This window comes from Dasypus novemcinctus, chromosome X (assembly GCF_030445035.2).
Source record: "Dasypus novemcinctus isolate mDasNov1 chromosome X, mDasNov1.1.hap2, whole genome shotgun sequence".
Classification (NCBI taxonomy): Eukaryota; Metazoa; Chordata; class Mammalia; order Cingulata; family Dasypodidae; genus Dasypus; species Dasypus novemcinctus.
In genome coordinates, this window is record NC_080704.1 from 78841658 (window position 1) to 78848100 (window position 6443).

General features: G+C 42.7%; 1 non-coding gene across 1 annotated transcript; it reads left to right on the top strand.

Annotated features, from left to right (window-relative positions):
* The first annotated feature begins 5032 nt into the window (after positions 1–5032).
* On the top strand, positions 5033–5138 carry LOC111761048 (U6 spliceosomal RNA). The gene has a single exon (XR_009184511.1). It is a non-coding gene; the product is annotated as a U6 spliceosomal RNA (small nuclear RNA).
* The last annotated feature ends 1305 nt before the right edge of the window (positions 5139–6443 follow it).

Here is a 6443-nt window from a genome sequence, read left to right on the forward strand (position 1 = left end):
ACTGGTACTTCAAAAAAAAAAAAAATCAAAGGATACTATGCAGCTGTCAAAAATCATGTTTTAGAGGAATATGCTAAAACATTCTAAAATGATCTTGATATAATGGCAAGTGACAGAAGTAGAATATAAAATAATATACATAAAATGGCAATTTTGTTTCAAAAAGTGTATGTAGGTGGCGGACTTGGCCCAGTGGTTAGGGCGTCCGTCTACCACATGGGAGGTCCGCGGTTCAAACCCCGGGCCTCCTTGACCCGTGTGGACCTGGCCCATGCGCAGTGCTGATGTGCGCAAGGAGTGCCTGCCATGCAGGGGTGTCCCCGCGTAGGGGAGCCCCACGTGCAAGGAGTGTGCCCCGTAAGGAGAGCCGCCCAGCGCGAAAGAAAGTGTAGTCTGCCCAGGAATGGCGCCGCACACACGGAGAGCTGACACAATAAAATGACACAACAAAAAGAAACACAGATTCCCTAAGCCGCTGAGAACAAAAGAAGCGGATGAAGAAGAAGACGCAGCAAATAGACACAGAGAACAGACAACCGGGGTCGGGGGGGGGGCGGGGAAGGGGAGAGAAATAAATAAATAAATCTTTTTTTTTAAAGTGTATGTGTATATTTTCATAGAAAAACTACTCTAAGGTTTCACACTTGTTAACAATGATTATCTGTGTGTGGTGGTGGTGTTACAGATTATTTTTATTTTCCTCCTGATGATTTTTTCTGTTTTCTAGTTTTTATGTAAAGAACACATATTATTTGTATAATAAGCAAAAATTAAAATGTTAAAGTAAAAAGAAAGTTTCAAGAAGGTGGGAATGGTTAACTGGATCAAACCCTTCAGAAAGCTCAGTAAGACTAGTTCTGAGTGCTTAGGGCTGGGAGGGGGATGGAAGATAGGGGGTGGGGTGGGGTCATAGCTAAAGGGTTTCTTTCTTTCTTTTTTTTTAAAGATTTATTTATTTATTTAATTCCCCCCCTCCCCCGGTTGTCTGTTCTCTGTGTCTATTTGCTGCGTCTTGTTTCTTTGTCTGCTTCTGTTGTCGTCAGCGGCATGGGAAGTGTGGGTGGCACCATTCCTGGGCAAGCTGCACTTTCTTTTGCTCTGGGCAGCTCTCCTTACGGGGTGCACTCCTTGCACGTGGGGCTCCCCTACGCGGGGGACACCCCTACGCGGCAGGGCACTCCTTGCGTGCATCAGCACTGCACATGGGCCAGCTCCACATGGGTCAAGGAGGCCCGGGGTTTGAACCGCGGACCTCCCATGTGGTAGACGGACGCCCTAACCACTGGGCCAAGGGCCAAGTCCGTTTCCCTACTAAAGGGTTTCTTTATGAGGCAGTGAAAAATGTTCTAAAATTGACTGTGGTGATGGTTGTGCATATCTGTGAATATACTAAAGACTATTAAATCATACAGTTTAAATGAGTGAATTGTATGGGATATGAATTATATCTCAATTTATGTTTTTTTTGTTTTTTTTGTTTCAATTTATTGTTTATACCTCAATTTATGGTTTCTTTGTTTTTTTGTTTTTTTCACTTCCACAAACCTTTTATTTCTTTATATATCCATTTAAGTTTTATCTTACATCCCTCATTTTGTTTTGTAAAAAACTAGTCATTTTACTTTAGGACTGATGTACAGTCTCTTTTTAAACTTAAGTCCATTAAACAAAACTTACAATTTTCAATATCTTAAAGATCTAATAAATATAATGCTAATTTATTTTATTAGTATCCATATAAACCTATGGAGCTTATACCCAAGTTGAATAAAATAGAAACGATTATAGTTTATGCAAGAATTTGTTTTTCCTTCCTCCAAAGGAGGCTAAAATGTCTTTTCCGTACTATTCTAAAATTTTGAACAACCTAAAACATCCTATCAGGCTTTCAAATAATTGTTTGATTTGTTTCAGTCATAATTTAGAAAAACTTTTCAAGGCTTTCAAGAACTTTTTCTTTACTTACTGAGATTTGGCAATTGAATTAAAAATTACTCTCACCATAAGGTTTTTTAAAAATTAAATTGGTGTATTACAGGGCAAACTATGCAAACAAGATTTACTCTATAATATCCCCTCTATCATTATTTTTTTATTTTATTATTATTATTATTTTTAATATACATAGATCACAAAAAATGTTACATTAAAAAATATAAGAGATTCCCATATAACCCACTCCCCACATCCCCCACACGCCTCCTACATCACCAACTTCCTTCATTAGAGTGGTACATTCATTGCATTTGATGAGTACCTTTTGCAGCACTGCTGCACAGCATGGATTATAGTTTAGGTTGTACTTCACACTTTCTCCTAGTCCATTCAGTGGGTCATGGCAGGATATATAATGTCCTGCATGAGTCCCTGCAATATCATTGAGGACAACTCCAAGTCACGAAAATGCCCCCATATCACACCTCGTCTTCCCTCTCCCTGCCCTCAGCAACTCCCATGGCCACGGTCTCTACATCAATAATACAGTTTCTTCCATTGCTAGAGTCACAATAATTCTATAGTAGAATACCAGTAAGTCCACTCTAATCCATATTTTGTTCCTCCATCCTGAGGACCCTAGGAAGGCAATGTCCACTCCACCTCTAAATCGAAAGGAGGCTTAGATCCTACATGGCTGATCGATGGAATTTTCCTGCTTGCATCTGTAGACTCTCTGTTTTTAAAAAGTAGTTCTGAGGGTTGTCTATTGGATTTAGCAAAAAAAGTGACCTTGGTAACAGTTGTTTCAATGGAGTGGAGAGCGTAGACAGAAGCCAGATTGGAGAGGAATTGAAGAGTGAATCAGAGATGAAGAAGAGTCGACAGCAAGTCTACAAAACTTACACAAAACTCGACCAAAATCTTGGCTAGGAAAGGAAAGAGATAGGACAGAAACACAGTTTAAGATACTATCCAGTTTTGGAATCCCACACTATGTTTGGTGGCATTGAAGGTCTTCTAACATCCAGACTTTCAGTGTAACAACACGGTCCTGAATTAGAAGTGGCAGCCAACTCAGGCCATTAACATCATAAATTACTCTACCAGGCTTAGACACAAACTTATCATCATCAAAACTAAGCAAAATACACCAATGCTGCATGTGCATAATTCAATGTGCATAATTTTGAGTGTAGGTTAAGTTTTGGAAAAGACCCCCCACCCTCCCCGCAAAAAAGCACTTCTGATGACTATGAATCATGGCTGCATTTTGAAGAAGTTGTGGAAGTTCTTGAGACTCATGTGACAATAGTGAGGGCTTCTTTGTCAATGTGTGTAGCTCAGTTCTGTGCATTCTGTAGCTCAGCCTGTGAGGTGAAATGTCAACAGTGAGGGAAGTTTATGTTTAAATCGTAAAACACTAGCTCAGACTTGGAAATCAATAACTACCTGATATTCTGGAAAGCACCCTCAGGCTGCTAAGTCCAGTGCCACTGAACACCCATTTCCTAGGAAACAATAAAGTAGCTCAATAATCCTTGTCTTTTGTAGGAGGAAAACATAACCAAAACAGAGGCCTTCACAGAGGGCCTGAAGCTCTTTCATGACTAAAGCAGGGGCCCCATCGATTGTGGAATCCTTATCCTCTGGATGTGTCTGCTTCTGGGATGAGCAGAGAGGCATCTGACTAGAAGAGTTTTTTGTTTTGTTTCATTTTGTTTTAACCTGAGGAGGCCCAGGACAGCAAAGCCGTTAGAGAAGAACCTTAATCTTCAATCAAATGTCAAGGCAAGAATGGAAATAGAAGGGAGACCCAATCTTGGGCTGGGAGACTTGGGAGGAAGGTTGCCCTATTCAGGTGCAAGGAACAGATTAAGGGAGACAAGGTTATAACAAAGCCGTGAAGGGTGAAGGTGTATTAGAGCTCCCCTTTTATGTGGTGATCAAAGCCAATTACAGGGAAAGATGGGGGGAGTTTAAAGACAGGACTGGATCCCATCTTCCTCTTGAGTTTCCCCACCCCTTTCACCCCCACTCCCACTATATTGGCTGTGACTAGAGCTGGGTTGGCCCTATGGAAAGCACAAAGCAATATGGTTGGGGGTTAAGGTTAGACTCAAACTCTTATAGGTGCCCATAGTCTCTCCCTGGACCAGGTGCTGGAATCAGGCTTGGTGGAGCTTGGAGTTCAGGAATCTCTGAAGTTCGGCTCCCTATCTTTGATAGGATGGATGGATAGACGGATGCGTATAGACAGGGAGGTGGGATGCTTTGAGCAGAACACATTGGAGTTCATGAACTCAGAGATCTGAATGCACCTGGGAATCAGTCTCCTGATTTTCAGCAGAGTTGGCTGGGGCAGGCGGAGTAGGAAGAAAATCACCCAATGTGCCTCCCTGGACAGCCCAACATCTCTTTTATGAGTGTTGCTTGACTGTAGCAACTCTCGCCTGCAGGGTGTCATCAGCAGCCTCAGAGCATTGATGTGGTAGTGTTGAGTGGTTCAGGGAAGTAGCAGGGATAATAGTTGTTATTACCGAGACAGGGGTACTCTGGATGAGGCATTTGTGGTGTTAACTACATTAAAAAAAAAAAAGATAGGGGCGGCGGACTTGGCCCAGTGGTTAGGGTTTCTGTCTACCACATGGGAGGTCCGTGGTTCAAACCCCGGGCCTCCTTGACCCGTGTGCAGCTGGCCCATGCGCCGTGCTGATGTGCGCAAGGAGTGCCCTGCCACGCAGGGGTGTCCCCTGCATAGGGGAGCCCCAGGCGCAAGGAGTGTGCCCCGTAAGGGGGAGCCGCCCAGCGCGAAAGAAAGTGCAGCCTGCCCAGGAATGGTGCCGCACACACGGAGAGTTGACACAACAAGATGACTCAATAAAGAGATACAGATTCCCATGCCGCTGACAACAACAGAAGCGGACAAAGAAGACGCAGCAAATAGACACAGAGAATAGACAACTGGGGTGGGGGGTTGGGGGAGGAAAGGGAGAGAAATAAATAAATAAATAAACCTCTAAAAAAAAAAAAAGATAGGGGCCCAGAAGTTCCACTTTTTTTCACTTGGCTGCCTGGACCATGAAAACTTCTTGGAGTGCTGGCTTCAGCAGCACATATACTAAAATTGGAACATACAGAGAAGATTAGCATGGCTCCTGCACAAGGATGACATGCAATTTCGTGAAGTGTGCCATATTTTTAAGAAAAATGATAATACAACATTTATTTCACCTTTTTACCTCCCTTCCTCTTTCTCTGCCCAATAAAGATTTTAAAGTATATTTGGAATAAAGAAAGATGCCTTTAAAATGAAAAAAAAAAAAAACTTCTTGGAGTCTTTGGCAAGTATACCCTCTAGTGATCCAGTGATCAGACAGCAGTGAAATATAGTATGTTCCCCAAATCCCAGGAATTAGGGTTTTCTTAGAACAGAAGAATTTGGGGCAAAATAAATTCTTTGCAGGGAGTTGATATGGCGCTGCTTAAGCATCTTACTCTTGAGTAAATCTATGGGCTCCGGAAGCATTGCTTCACCTTGAGGCTTTATTACCGGCAGAACGAGTGTTCCATCCTGACTATGAAGGCTTGGTTTTAGGCTATTTCAGGCAATTAGATTTTGGGGAGGGGAGTGAAATATGTGCTTTTGTTCCCCACTCCCCACTGTTCTTAGAGCAAAAGGTATACATCTGTCAAGTGAATGGATGCAATATCTGGGTACCGATCTCCAGAAAATCCTTTGGAAAAATATCAATAACTCTCTGTCATTGCCCCCTTCTAAGAATATTAATTTCTGGGGCACAGATTGATTCATCTAATTATAAGGCTTTTTGCAAAGGATTTGTGAGGGAAAAAAAAATACAAACATTACCAAGTATGAACACAGGGCCACTTCCATATTTCCCTGGGAGCCCTTACCAGGAGCAGTTTGCATAACCTTCCACAGCCTGAGCTGGGGTGGAGACTTTTGAAATGTTCTGCAGACTTTCAGTGTTAGCCATTTCCTTAATCCTATGGATCCATTTGGGTAGATTTTTTTGCCTGTGTGTCATAAGCAACATTTCTCTTGGAAGCTTGTCCCCTTTGATTTCTGAGACATATAACAATGCTGTCTCACTGATCAAAGCCAGACGAAATGCCACATTTTGTTCGGTAATGAGGCCCAGGGATGGGCTGGATGATGGACTCCACATGCAAGGCAGTGCTGCTGCCTGCTCTCCAGGGAAGCCTCTAGATTGCTGCGCTGAGGCAGCCATCACTACTCCATGATGTAATGAGCAAAGCTCTCACCAGACCACTGATTCCATTTATGAGATCCGAACCTCTGGACTATGATGGATGTCGCTGGTGAGATGTGCTCTCAAATAATGGGGATCAATTTCCTACACCAACTGTCCTGGACTTGGGTGGAACAGGAAGGCTGAAAGCCCTTGTTTGTGCTGATGTTTGAGTCATGCCAGAGAGAGTAGGCTTATGTTTAGGGTCTCTTTTTTGTCTCAAGATCTAAT